Source organism: Dermacentor andersoni, chromosome 10 (genome assembly GCF_023375885.2).
Source record: "Dermacentor andersoni chromosome 10, qqDerAnde1_hic_scaffold, whole genome shotgun sequence".
Classification (NCBI taxonomy): domain Eukaryota; kingdom Metazoa; phylum Arthropoda; class Arachnida; order Ixodida; family Ixodidae; genus Dermacentor; species Dermacentor andersoni.
The window spans coordinates 80,867,016-80,882,428 of NC_092823.1; the positions used below are offsets into that span (position 1 = coordinate 80,867,016).

The following is a 15,413-nucleotide window of genomic DNA, read 5'->3' on the forward strand; positions in this document are numbered from 1 at the left end:
GTTCTTAGAGGTACGGTGCGGCGTGTTCTTCCTGGTATATCACTCACAAGTGAAAAACAAGAACAAGGATTCCTGTGAGCATGTTTTCTCCTGCGCTGAAAGATAGTTCTATTACAAAGGGACGCGAACAAATGTTCACAAAACTGACAAAGATATAGTGTGCCTGAGAAATCTTGAGTCACTTTATTGATCATCCGCACCTTCATCAACAACGTTGCTCACATGCACTTTGCGTTCTTGAAACCTGAATTTCTCTCACTCCCTACCTCGCTCTAGATATTTTTGTTTATGGGGGAAGGAGAAGAGAGGCGGGGCCTGTTGATGTATAAAAGGTGGCGACGATTAGCTACCTTGTTCACAGTACGGTGGAGAGCTGATAGTGCACAATATTTGAGATGGCTGCTTCGAAGGTCCTTGTATTCCTGCTCATTGTTGCTAGTGTCATGATGATGTAAGTATGCTGGGAGGCCCTTATAAATGCGATAATCTACAGAATACATACACTTCTTGTCCTTGTATGTTTTAGTGGCCGTATGTTGTTCAAAATCACGTAGTTGTAGCTATGAGTGTGCAGAGAAAGCGTCAATTGCTGTTGCACCAGTGATTCTAAATATATCTTAGTTTCATCTTTTGCACATAGAGATTATTACCACGAAATGAGCAGCGATAATATCTATATGTTGTTATAACTAGCTGTATGTTTCTTCACTGCCTCACTTTAAGAATGTTGTTGTCTGATATACGATAGAACTAACGTTGCATGAACGTTTTGGAACTAAAATTCTAAAAGGTATGTCTTTCAAAAGGAACAGAAAACTAAGGAAGTTGGTTTGGATACGTACTTGTGGCGCAAAAAGCACAATAGAATTGTTCAGACACGTAACTACTCGTGTCACACAACTAGTAGATGCAGTTTCTGCATTTCCGTAAACAATCGTTAAAAAACAATTGCTGTAGGCGTGCGAAATTTCTACAACACAAATGTGAAGGCGTTCTCATAGACAGCTTTGATGTCTACCTTTTGTCACCCATGCCAACGCATGTAAAGATCATTACATGACAAGAGCAAAAGCTCGCTTATGTTGTTGTGCCTTCAAGCGATTACCGTCTCGGTAAGCCACCTTAAATTCTAAAAATGGCTATTCCGAAGACTGTAACCGGAAGGTTACCCGATATTGGCATACGATTCATATAAATACATGCAAAACTATTTCATTGGCTTCTCCACCAACGTATGTGTAGTCAATGTGGTCTCGCTACGATAACCACGCGCAAAACTTCACAGGGCTGTTACTAGGCTGAAAAACAAATGTTTTAGCGTTCCCTCTGATGTGAGTTAGGCGTTTTCACTCCCGATATCGAGCTCGCCGAACCGCTTTTGGGGCCGAAGGTCCTTGTTCTTCCATGATGTTTGTGTAAAGCATATTCTGTAGCGTCCTCCTTAAAACGACTATGCTCTTCTCAGATTGCCCAAATGCACGCCGACTTCCTAAGCCTACACTGGCGGAGCCCTGGCTGCCGCAGCGCGCTGAGCCAGGTATCGCCATCGTAACTGTTAACCATCTAGTTAACGGGGTGCAACAGCAAAAAAAAAAAAAAAAGGCTCCCAAGTCATACAGAAAACTTTCCCGATACAGGAAGTGGATGGCAACAGAATTATTCGTGTTACAGCTACCGGAGCTTTGCGTCCGGTCACCGACCACTCCCCTCTCACCGCACGCGGCGCAGCGTGCGCTTTAATCAACGGAAGGAAGCTTTTTCTGGCATTGCTCTCGCCTACCTGCCTTCTTTCGCTCACCTTTATAGCTACGTACGGCGCTAATGTGCGAAACCGAGCAAGGAGCTGAGAAAAGGTTACATTATTCCGCAATTACAAAAACATATATCCTCCGATGTGTAGAGCCGGAGCCTCCAGCAAGAAAGATGTCACCTTTCCTTGAGGTCATGACAAAAGCTGTAAATGGGTGCAGACTATGCGCGACACTATAGTGTAAGAGCACTGCCTCCAGTAGGCTGTCCCAATACCGACAACCATGAGCTGCTCGAGAGTGCTCGATCAGCACAGATCCAAAGACGCACACCGCGCGTTCTTTCCAATAAGGTGAATTACTAGTCAGCGATCTCTTGAATTTCTCCTTCCTTCGGTCTCCGTCGTTTGCGCGTCCCCATCCCGATGTGCCACCAGTACTAACTTGCACAAATGTCGATTCCCCTGAAGACAAACGGATGCAACCTCACCGTCCGCTTTGTCGGCTGTACTGAAGATTGAGTAAAGAACGTGCGCTGTGCGAATTAAGGGCTCTCGTATACTTAGGCAGTCATCGTAGAATGGTTCTGTCCGAATGTCTTTAAGTACGACGACAGTGGAGGTCATAGTACTAGCTAACCTTAAATCGATGTACTAGTCGTCCAGGTTGCCACTCAGTGCAACGCTTCAAGTTATAACTGCCCAGGATTCAGCGACATACTTAGCGTTACGCTCTATGCAAACAAGGAACAACTGAATGCTGAATCGGCTTAGTCATCAAAGGTCAACCCTGTAATTGCTGAATACGCCAGAAGGCTTCGATCATTGGTAAAGCATCGCGTACATGTAGCGAACATTCACGACTAATTTCGCACGTCGGAAAATTAAGCAATGGTATGACGGAGAACGTGCGCTGGCTTGCCGTACAGGGGAAATTGCTTGTGTTTACTAAGTGGATTAAAGAAATGATAAATTCATTGAAATGAAAGTCCATGAAACAACAACCTATATGCATAAATCGACGTTTTGTTAAGAAAGTAGCTAGAACGGCAGTACGTTTCACCGCAAAGTTCGGGAATTAATATCTCAAAACTGGTGTTATTCTGAGCATTCGTGCCATATGGATCCGCCTTGCGAACTCCACGGCTAGAATCTGTAAAATGCAATATGGGCCTGAAGGTACTTAGTTAAAGTCTTCATAAGTAGAATTTGTATATTTGTCGATTATGCATTTCAATTTATTTGTGCAAACAGTTAGTGCCGCTTCGAGTAGACCGCGTCATGAACTAGTATTCTGCTATTTGCAATGAGCAACCTTTCTAAACTTTCGAGAGTTCTCGCTGAAACACTCGCTATATCAGTGAAGCATAAAATCACAGGATCAACCACGGAAGCAGTCCCAAGAATAGAAGCATATAGTAAAAACAGCAGGACTGTACTGTCGTTTTAGCCACGGTCCGGCCTTCAATATATATATATATATATATATATATATATATATATATATTTATATTTATATATATACCCTCTTAAAAGCTGCATCTTCATGTACAGGGAAGAAGTACCCGTCTCGTGTCTTCTATGGTAAGAGCTCAATTACATTGAAAAAGGGGCACAGATGAGGATTCAACTACGTATAGTGCATTGCCATGTTGCTGGTAGATCCTGGTTTTCCACGCACTCGGACAGACTTCGAAGCGCGCGTCAAGGCTGCTTTCCGCTACGTGTGATAACACAGATGTCAAATGAATAAATCACTTGTGTACAGTTCCAGATGCACGACTTGATATACAGAATGGATATTTTTAGTAATGGCTTCGGAGTGAATTTTGTAAGAAGAATATAAGCTGCAATATATAGTACAAGGGGTGTCAGGAGGATAGACATACAGGTGATTACTTCGAAGTTTTCGGGAACTTTTCTAAGTGGGCTGTGGCAAATAGGTCAAGTGTTATCCTTAAGCTCGATTATTCGAATAGGCTGGCGTTACTATTGTTTACTCTTTGTTGATACCTCAAGGATGCCAATAGGACATTAAATGATAGGTGGGCACGTAAAAGGTGGCAATTATGATGATGAGAGGAAAGATAAGTCAGATAAGTCGATGGCAGATCTACAGCTCGCTCTACAGCGGATGAGTACAGTTCTTCTCGGAAGGCCATTCGAGTCTCGGGCAGATCGAACGACGAATGACTGCAGGGACGAAGTGGTGCGGCGTCGTGGTGGGATTAACGAGTTCGGATGGTCTGTTCGACGGTCACAGTGAGCCAGGTGGATCAGATGGCCGTAACGCGGGGTGGAATAAAAATACCCGTGATAAAAAAATGGGCGAGAGATGCGACGACAAGAAGAAAGAAGCGATTGGTCTGGATTAAATTTTAGTGTTGTAACGCTAGTGTGATATGGGTAAGCTGAAAGAATAACGCTGGTAGCACGGTTGCGAACGTACTCAATGGCATTATTCAAATTAGTTTGGTAAGGGTCTAAGATAGCACATCCACATTAAAGTTTTGGTTGCAAGGGCGTTTTATAGGCAACTGATTTGACGGGTGGTTGTGCCACGAAGCGATTGCGGCTAAGATAAAAGGAATTTCGTTAGTTGGATATAATTATGTGGCTTACGTGATTTGTCCAAGACAAATCTTTGCAGAGGTGAATTCCTAAATACTTTAAGGAGGCGGTGGTACATATAGTACAGTTATTAATCTTCTTGGCCGGGGAATGTACTTAAGTCGACGATAGAATAAAATGCGCACAGTCTTACTAATCTTCAGGGACATGAGCCATACAACACACCAGTCTTTAATATGAAAGAACCTCCAGTGAAGTTATTGACAGGGCGGTAAAGGGCACAATCATCAGCGAAAAGACGTATTACAGAGGTTACAGGTAATGACAGGCTATTATTGTGGGCTGAAAAGTGGAAGCGCCCCAAGAACAGTGCCCGGAGGTACACCACACAGAAGGGAGGAAGCAAAAGATGTGAGGTGGTTACCATATGCCAACTGTTTTCAGTTAGTTTAGAAACGATGTATTGAGTTAAGAACAAGTGCGCGGATGTTGAGGCGTCATAACTTTAGCAAAAGACGAGAATGTGGAACGTTATGGAAAACCTTTTTGAAATCTAGAAACAGCGCGTCAGTTGCAATGTTGCAGTAGAGGCCTACTTGAATATCATAAATAAGTAAGACTAACTACGTTTCGCACGAGTTATCTTTCCGGAATCAATGTTAATTAGGGCGAATGTACTTCACTGAAGTTAAGAAGTTCGCAATATGAGAGAAGATGATGTGTTCCATGATTTAACTCGGACGGTAGTTAACTCGGGAAGACCGATCCCCTTTGTTGAAGATTGGAAGGACCTTCCTTATTTCCTAGTCTCTTGTAACAGTGCCGGCGTCAAGTCGTTACTGAAAAACATTACAGAGGATGAAGCTACACACACACTTAGTATTTTTTAAGACTTCGGCTCTTATACCGTCTATCCTCCAGCATGATGAGCACTTGGGGTCATATATAACCCTAAGGATGCCTTCTGGCCTAAAATCAATATCTTCGACGGGTGGAAAAAATTAAAATGCAAACTGGAACTTCATCGGCAGGTTCATCTGTAAACATTGAATGAAATAAAATACAAGGTCCAAGGCAACAGGAACATCTGAATCAGAAATGGGCGAGCCAGGGTTATCTCATAGAGAAATATAGCTATTATTTTGAGGTCTTATCGCTTTCCAAGAACGCTGCGGGTTAGAGTGCAACATCTTTGGGACGGTAGTACAAAAGAAATCACGTTTTGCGTGCACATTTATTGAGGTATTTAGGTAAACACGGCCATAATTATGCCGTTTGTAAGGCAGCAGAAATAACACGGCAAGAGCGTGTTTACGTAAGAAAGCCATGTATGTGCGTATTGGGAAAAATTTGTTTCCTTGAAGAACAAGTTTCCCATGTGTCGCATAACTTTATTCATTTCTGGTATCACACCTTAGTTTGTACTCTTCTTATTTTTCCATCTGTCATGGAAAGATAAGAAGAGGTCTGTCATGTGGCAAGTATGCATGAAAAGTGTAAGTCCAATCTGGCTTTCATTTTGCTACAACAGCAATTATACGGATGTACGTGACGTATTCGCTCCGTCACCGTTCATAGTGGCGCCTCTTCTGAAGGGCTGACACATCGTCGATGCGCATGCACAGCTATTGCGTAGCAGATTAGGTCTTCTGAGAAGCGATGAGTGTTTGACTACAAAAGCGACGAAGCTGTGCCGACGCACCCTCCTACCTCGTTCGATTGGTTCTGCCAGAGGCAGGACCATGTTCTGCCGTTTGATGCTGGGTAAAGTGGTGTGCACACACACATTAACGCTCCCGCTGAATAGCTGTAGTGGTCATAGCTGTAGTCAGTAGTGGTCCGTACACTGATTTTAGCCCACGCAGAGTGAACGCCAAGCTAGACATACGCAATCGTAGATTTCGGTGCTTACAAACGCCGATGGTTTTCCTACTTTCTCACCTCGTGAACAATCGCTGCGCCACGCCTTCGAGGCTGCTGGTAGCCCTAATCGTCACGGCAATGCTCTGAGAAACCGTCAGCGTAACATAAAGTATTGCTATTGCATGTAGTGCTTCGCGTTTTATCGTAACTGCTATATTTCTAAACAGCTGTAATTTTAGCCACTCCCTTAGCTGATTGGCAGTCTAGAAAATCCAGCAATGTGATTATTTCTCCATCATGCCCCAAATGCATGTATGGCTGATTATTATAACTTTTAAATTGCCGTAGTTCCTGTTGCGAAGAATAATTTCGGCTTAACTTTATTCTGTTAACCAGTCCTATAAGACGACCAGGCGCGCGTCTATTGCAATGAGCGGGGCTTGCGTCATTTTTTCATTCTTTCGGTGGAGTAGTATATTTAAAACATTTTTTTTAGAATGTTGGCAATATGTATCCAATTTCTGTAAAATATCGTCTCTATTTTGATTCGAGTTCTCTGACATTCACTGAGTACATCTTTGTCGCGAACGCTTCCCAAGCTGTGATATTTTTCTCACACGAAGCCAAAAAAAATTCTAGTAGCAAAAACAGCTTCGCTTTAGTATTGCCACGTGTCTGTATCTTTGTATATTAGGAACCGAAAGTTAAAAAATCTGTTTCTGCTCGTAGAACCCAAGGTACGAAACCAGGTGGGTCATCATCCGGAGGAGGCCATATTGCCGCCGGGTCCACTGGGGCTTCTGGTTCCACCGGCGGCGCAGGTGGCGCCACTCCCGCTGGCGCTCCTGCTGGTGGTGCCGCAGGCGCTGGTGCCGCCGCAGGCGCTGGTGGTGCCGCAGGCGCTGGTGGTGCCGCCGCAGGCGCTGGTGGTGCCGCCGCAGGCGCTGGTGATGCAGCCGCTTCCAAGTAGAAGCCTAAAGGTGCCACCGGTTGACGGTGAGACATGTTATTATGGGTTTCATGAGATTTTTTGTGATGATTTCTGTTTCTTCATCTAAATAGGAATTTCCAGCCGAGCTACATTCCTTTTTGTTATGCACAACATACATAACTTACTCGGTTCTTATAGGAAATATTCCATCTAATCTTTAATATTTTATGTACTTGGTGTCTCGATGAAATTTCCTTCGTAGATGATGGAGGTGGGTGTGGTGGGGGCAGTTTTGCCGCAGGCGTGTTTAGCCTGGCATACATAGCCGGCAAGTGATCCGTCTGAGCCTTCTTTGAGTGTCAGTATGTCGATCACCGGTGTTGAAGAGCCCCGTTTCTCGCATGAAAAAAATAATCAGTCATTGCACTCTCTTCCTGAACGCCGCAGGCCCTCCTGAGAAAATGATGTCATCAAATGTCCTATGCCAAAGAAAATTCTTTTGCAGGCTATCGACCATCGCTTTTCTTTCTGCGTCGAACTGTGAGCATGGCCAGATCCTATGTTCGATGCCGCTGGTATCATCACAGAAGGTACATGGCTGGGAAGCGCATTGCCTATTCTCGAATAACCCAGCCGCGGTGTACGCGGAGTCGGTTCGGATGCGGTAGAACAGCTTTGCTTTTTTCCAAGTAGCCCATGGATCACACAAGCTTGGTGTGAAGTATGGTGGATTGCCATAAAGTGAATACCGATTATCTCCATAGGGTTTTGGAGCAAATCTTTGGCGCTCTTACTTTTGGGACGCACGTCAGTGCCAAGCGTGCAACAGCGTCCGCTTTTTCATTTCCTTCAATTCCTACGGAGACAGCGATCGTTTCAAATTTTACGGTAGATTCCTTGCTCATTAGAACTTTGATCAGTGCCAGTGATTGCCTTGTAAACTAGTTCCGAGGTAGACCCCGACGTAATCGTTGTAACAATGACTGAGTGCGTCAGAACCACGACGTCACGTGCAGAATAAACGCGTAGTTTTCGCGAGGCCGCAGTAATTGCGGCAGTTTCTACTGTTGTAGACGAATCTGCGCGATCCAGGCGCCCAGACCATAACACATTGTGGGACGGTGTGCTGAATGTCGCTGCGCACATACCAACCGGTTTGTGTATATTTGTAGGTGACTTCGAGACGATGTGTTCAAGTGGTATAGCACAAGAAATTATGCTTCGGCTCTTGAAATAGTGCGTTTGGCCGGTAGGTGGAGTACACTGAGGTTGCGCTTAATGTTGGAAAAAGACCATAGCGGGTCGAGTCGACTCAGTTTAGGCCACTCGAATCCAAAAAATTGAAAGGTGTTCAGTGCCGCATGGAAATGGGAGCGAGTTCTTGCTCTTAGCCGTTGGAGAAGCGCCGCTCCTGCGGGGGACTCACCCAGGCTTAACAGCTGCGTCAGTTAGGCCTTAGACGCCAAAAGGCGGAGCGGAAGAGACTCCGCTTCATTACTAACCCTCTTTCTTGAAGCCGCGTGGGGAATTCCCATCGCTAAGTGAAGTCCCATTATGTTCACTGCCTCTAAGCACTCGAATTGGCTCAGTGATAGTGATATCAGCGGTAGCTTAGAGATAATGCGGCTTGTTATCAGTTCAGCGTTTAGTTTAAGCATAGACATAGGATTCTTTCCCCAACATGTACCTGCCATGCGACGAAGTGCGTTCACTCTTTGCACTGATGAAGTCACAACACCTTCAACAGCGCGTCGCCATAGCAGCTTGCTGTTGATGGTGACGCCCAGGAATCGAACACTAGTCGCGTGGCAAATTGGATAGGCTCTAATATTCAGCGACATGCGAGTTGACTTCCCCCTCACTCATGTGAAAAGCATCAAGGCAGTTTTTTGCGCTCATAAAGATGGGCCAAGCATCGTTATCTGACGATCGATGACGGAGATCACGCCCTAGGCTATCCGGACCAAACCTTTGATTTGGTAGCCTGAGATCCAAATGCAGGTGTCATCTCTGCGGTGGGAAATTTTCCCTGCCATAAAACCTACCTTTAGTGCGCTGGAGGGTGGCTATGGCAGCGTTAAAAAGCAAGAGAGATAACACACTTTATTGTGGGGCGCGTAGGGGAATGCGCCGCTTTTCAGTCATTATATTTCCGAGCTTAATCTTAACATGTCACTCTCTAAGTAATTTATGGACGAATCGAAGACCGTTTCCAGAGACACCCAGGGCTTGGAGTCCATTAATGATGCCAGTGTGAAGCACACAGTCGTATGCATTGGCAACGTCAAAAAGATGGCGAGTGTCAACAGGGCTTGGACGCGAAAGTGATCGATTTGGTTTAGCAAGTCCAAGACACTGTCCTGTACACTCAACCGTGAGCGAACTGTTGTCCTGCACGATGGCAGTCTACTTCTTTGCTCAAGAAACCAATTCACCTTGTACGGGTTAGTCTTCACATCAACTTTCATACGCATAATGTCAGCGATATTGTTCGATATGAAGCAAGGTTCGCAGGTTAATTTCCGGACTTGAGCAATGACACCACCCGTGCTGTCTTCCACACGTTGGAGATCTCTCCCGTGCTCCAGACGTGGTTAAATATTTCCATAAGGGCTCGTATTCCCTCGTATGACAAATTTGTCAGCATTTGATTTCTCACCAAATCAAGACCCACAGCACACGTCTTTTCATTCTGCTAAGCGCCAAATCCAACTGGCGAAATGTGAATGGTGTATTCATTCAATGGAACGATTGAGATGACAAAGGATTGTCATTGCAGCACTCGTGGTGTGTTTGTTTCGCTTGCCCTCGTTTTTTTTTCGAGCAGTTTTAACCTCCCTTCAAATACGAACCAAGTCGCCCTCAAGAACGTTCTACTAAAGTAAATTTCTGTTAATGTGCCAGATGCGCATATATCGGCAAAATCTTCTGCAAGGATTCATAAATCTTTTCATTGCTTTAAAGCAAGCGCTGCGAAAGACATGTGTGGGCGAGTGTTTCGGGATAGGCTATTCATTACTCCCCATCTCTTTGTCGTAGGAGTAGAGAGCGATAAGCTCTCACAGAAAGTAGCCATTGAACTCGTGTTAACCTTTTTGTGTGACGACGGACGACAGCGTTTACAATATTATTTTTAGTTCTGACAGATCGATTCCCTTTTTTTTCGTTAGTTATCGCTGCGCTTCGTGCATTGTTTGAGAAATTTTAGATTATTTAACATTTAAATAGAGTATATATAAACAAAGCTGCGCAGGATTCTATCGGTGTTAAGAAATACCAGTTCACACAGTCACACAAGAAGCCTTTACAAGTACACATGCGGTGAAAGAAGAAAAGGCGATGAAAACGGTAAACTTTCTCGCGGTTTTAGCCATGTGTGTGCAATCCCCACTGCCGTTCGGTACAACTGAACGATCATGCGCGAAGTAGCTTCTCACCACCGCTTTGATTACACATCACACTGATGTGAGAAGAATATATATTCTTTTTCACAGTCATGGCTGAATGTGTGAGATAAATGCACACGGCTCTGTGAATCGACCGTAGTTACGAAATAATATAAATCAATCACGAATAACAGCCCCGCTATGCTGCACACCTTTTGCCCTCTATCTCTGTAAATATATATCGACCGCGCTCATTTACTGCTTGTTCTTGGACGCCTGGGCAGTGATGTACAATAAGCACGCAAGGTACATAAGTAACATATCTACTTTTCGGGCATCTTCAAGCCGCTAGCTTGACTGAAGATCGATAACATGCAGAAACTGGGCCTCTTCTCGAGAGTCTGATACGCAGACAAACTTATACTCATTAAAAAACGCACTAAGCTGAGAAGAAGTCACACTTCCTCGCATAGGTTATCAAGAGCTAAGGGAAAGCGTTCATGCCTTCAGGCTAGGTTATATTTATAATAATGGTGCCACTAGAAATTTGTAACATGAACTGAAAGATATTTCGTATAATTTATCGCCTGGGCTTCAATGAATACGGAGGTACTCGACATCAGTACAAACAGCATCAATCGTCTCTGCTCTGTACACTTTAGATCTCCATAGTGTAACATCGGTTTTATTGAAAACGTTCCTGCAAAAAAGGCACCCGCGGCTTCTATGTTGGTACAACAGAGGAAGAAAGGAAAGGCAGGCCTTCTAACCAGCAAAAAGTATTTGTTGAACTTTGCGATTTACGTGCGCCGTCGAGTCATGTTATGAGCTATCAGTAATGCTTTGAATTGACCTAGCTAATAGATTGTTATCTTTCCAGGACACACTTGGAGGAACCGAAAAACCTCAAGATCGCAACTTGTGGCGTTTGTGCTAACGTAAAGACAAAAACCAGTCACTAGAAAAAGACATCTCAGTATGGTCTCATTATTGCTTTCACATAATATTGAAGTCAAGCACCAGCAAAACAAAGGAGAAGCAAAATACATATCACATCGGATCACAACATTCTCCTGATATGAGGTATAAAAATTCTAAATAGAAAGCAGTGATGTCAATGAATAAATATTAGTTATTCTAAAAAATTATGCTCCTTGTCATTTTCTAGGCCTTATACAGTGAACTCTCATTTGAGTGAACTTCAAGGGACCGAAGGAAATAGTTCACTTAACTGAAAGTTCACTAAACTGAATATTCACTAGACCCGCATAAGATATGGCATACAGAGTCAAAAGGTTGAAGTGCAATTCATGGAGCAAAAGACATGGCATCCATAGTGTTAGAAATGTGTGAAATAGAATTTGTACATATCAATGAAAAACACACCACGTGGGTCGTTTGTGTGCACATGCAGAGCCGACGAGACTGGAAAGAAAGAGACGACGACCCTGCCGCGACTAGCCGGTCGGAAAAAAAACACACACCACGTGGTTTGTGCTGTGACCGATCGCCAATTTGCCCTGGCGGCGTTGAAGCGCCAGTCATGTTACTTTGTTCATGGCCTCCGAGATTACATGCTTGCTCGTTTTGTGCGGGCGATCTCGGAGGTCATGCCTTGTTGCCGTTCATTTTCCGGGCCGCCGCTTTGCCCCAGGGGCGCTGTAGCGCCAGCCACATTACATTGCCGCTGGAGCGGCGGTTTGATAAGGGCGGGCATCGGTTGCGCCTGCAGCGCAGTGCAGTGCAAGCCTTGGTCCTCTGAGCGAGTTCGTTAAACTGAAATATTGACTGTTCCGAAATTCGTTTAAGTGAAACATTTTTGCATAGAATCTATAAGAAAACTGCCGGGGATATTTAAAAAGTTCGTTATTCTGAAATATTCGATAAACCGATGTTCGTACAACTGAGAGTTTACTGGATCTAAGCCCTGTGCGTAGTTTTGTTAATAGCGCACTGCTAAGGTACGATATAGTCACGATATACAAACGTCGCCAGATCTCTTAACTTAAGCGATGTGGAATAAACGTTGTTATAATGATCACTTGTGTTGTGCCGAAATGTTTACATAATGTTGACACACCTACATTTTTATCTTTATTGGTGGACCACGTTTCACCAGCTAACCAACATTATCACTCAGCACAAGACGCGATTGTATGTATCGGAAGTTTCTCGAAGGTTATCGAGGGTTCTATGCACTCTCTCTTCTCATCGCATCTTGTGTAATGTGATTGCAAGTATGCGCGACGCGATTTGTGTAGTACTTTCTGAAAGATAACAGGGTACCAGCGATTACTCTGGAGCGTTCAAGGACTGATGTATAAAAGCCGACGCGCTTGACCCGCTGATCAGATTTTCGACTATCCCAGACTCTGTTCGCCGCTATCGTTGTGCTGTGAGCGTAGCTTTTTTTGTGGACACAGCTTCTCCCAATATAACTTAGTTTCATCATTCGCACTTTTGATACTGTCTTCTTTACCGTCACTACTAAATAACATCTGGTCGAGGTGCTTTGCGTTCATGTACTGCACGCCCTCGCAAAGCCGGGCTCCAAGCCCGAACCCGTAAGATAACCCCAACGTCTCCAACGACCAGCAAGTTAACTAAAGGCTTCAAGGACTGCCCCCGGCTCAAGGACTTTTGCTTGAGACGACTAGGAAGGTCATCGCCATATCAACAACGATGGTAGCTACAGATTCCTCCATCGTGCTTCATCAACCGACCCAGCCACCTACCTTGCATGGAGCTTCGTCGCACGATCCCGAAAACTCGCTAGAGCCGTTAGGAAGAATCTCAGCGTTCAACAACTCGACTACTGAGGATAAGCTACGCCACGTGTACTTCTCCTTGGAAGATGCTACTTGAACATAGTGCGAAAATCGGGGGTCCACCTTTAGAACATGGAACCTGTTCCACAGTAACATTCTCAGGATCTGAACGAGCTCCGTCCGTAAAGAAAGGGCCAAAGTTATATTGGATACCCAAGTGCAGCTACCTAACGATAACGTTGCCATCTTTACGGAAGAAATGAGCCATCTGTTATGCCACGCTTTCCCGGAAATGCCCGAGAAGAAAGCCCGCCTACTCATGCCTGGTATGAAGCAAGAACGTTTCGCCATAATGATACAAAGCCCACCGAAGATTGCCGAACAGTTTCTTCGCAAGGCCACCTTTATGGAAAAAAATGTTGGAAATGTGTCACGGACAATTCCAATGCCACACGAATTAATAAACTACGCCAAAATTCAATCACTAGGCAAGGACGATCCGCGCGAGACTTTCAGGGTGGTCGTGCTGCAGGAGTTTCACAAGTTGTCCCCCTCGATGCAGCTTCAAGCTGCTTCCGTCGCCGAGATCATCCGCAAGGAAATTCGGCTGTCATTTGCAGTCTGAACTCAGCCAGAAACCATGACCTACGCCCCCGTAGTCCGCCGTCTTCCGCCGTCACGCTCCCCCTTCGCGACCGCGCAAGGGTCCGGTAACGCCGCTATTTCGCCGTTCCCCGCTGCAGTTGTCAGCTCAGCCTCACATCGCCCAGCGCAGCTGTCCACGCAAGACAGATGTATCGCACGCTCGGGACTACCGCCCGTTCTGCGACCACCACGTTGATGCGGGCCACGTCTACCGCCGGTGCTCATACCACGACTTGAAACTTCGAGGCTTCGCCGTCAACGCAGCTCAACCACACCTTAATGAGCGGCCAGGTGACATCGCTGACCATATCGCCGCAACACAGTGGAGGTCACGACTACCTTTGAGTTCAGCGTCGCCAGGACGCTACCTGTCACGACAACGTCAACGCAGCGCCCGGCAACAGTCCGCGAGCCCTTCTCCGGAAAACAAAATGAAGCAACCGATAGAGGTGCGGTCGCTGTACGTCGAAAAGACGATCCTTTGCCGCCGACGATGATGCTTCAAGATCGAGTCTGACAACGAAGCAAAGTACCGCCATCCAAACAAAGCCTGGAAGCCGAAAATACCACGACGTAAAATGCAATTAAGTAAATGCAAAGCGAAAATGCAAAGCGAAATGCAGTCACTCTAGGACCGAAAAGCAATGCCTCGCCCTCATTTGGGCAGCCTTAAAATTCAGCCCTTACCTATATGGCAGGCCGTTCAAAGTCGTCAGTGACCATCAAGCGTTTTGTTGGCTAGCGAACGTAAAGATCTCTTTAGGATGCCTGGCGCAGTGGAGTCTTTGACTGCGTGAATATGACATTACTGCAATCTACAAGACCGGACAAAAGCACTCTGATATCGACTGCCTGTCTCGCACTTCGGTGGGCTCACCGCCCCAAGATATCCAAGAAGAATGAATGTGTGGTTTTTATTGGCGCAAGGGCCAGGTATGGCCAAAGAGGACGCCTGTTTAGGTAATATCAAAGGAAACGACGTTTCCGAGTAGTAGCAAGCGGACCAGGAGCTCAGAGACCTTGCTGAGTACTTGCATGGCAAGACCAACGTTGTCCCGAGGGTATGTAGGCGGAAATTCTCTTCCTTTTCATGATAAAATGACGTCCTGGTGAACAATAACTTTTCATCAGACCATGCGAACTACCTTCTCGTTGTGCCCGCATTGCTCCGGTAAGAAGTACTCCGTGCCCTGCAAAATGATAAAACAGCCGGGCATCTCGGGTTCTCCCATACGTTCCCAGAGCATAATGGATTTATTGGCACCCTTTCCGATGTGAACATCTGGAAACAAGTCCATCATCGTGGCTACCCATTGCCCTACCCGCTACGCCGAAACGAAAGCTCTGCCTAAAAGTAGTGCGGCCGAAGTCGCTAAATTCTTCGCCAAGAACATCCTCCTGCGACATGGTGATCCTGAAGTCAAATGACGAACGGCATTCACTGCAGAGCTCAGCCAAACCATTTTGCAACACAATCGGACAAGCCACAGGAGAACAACTGC

At 45.4% G+C, this 15,413-nt stretch overlaps 1 long non-coding RNA gene across 1 annotated transcript; it reads left to right on the forward strand.

The window, feature by feature from the left end:
- Positions 1-365: 365 nt before the first annotated feature.
- Positions 366-11,643, forward strand: LOC129388330 (uncharacterized). The gene is made up of 3 exons (XR_008615303.2): positions 366-451; positions 6,911-7,177; positions 11,379-11,643. It is a non-coding gene; the product is annotated as an uncharacterized lncRNA (long non-coding RNA).
- Positions 11,644-15,413: the final 3,770 nt, after the last annotated feature.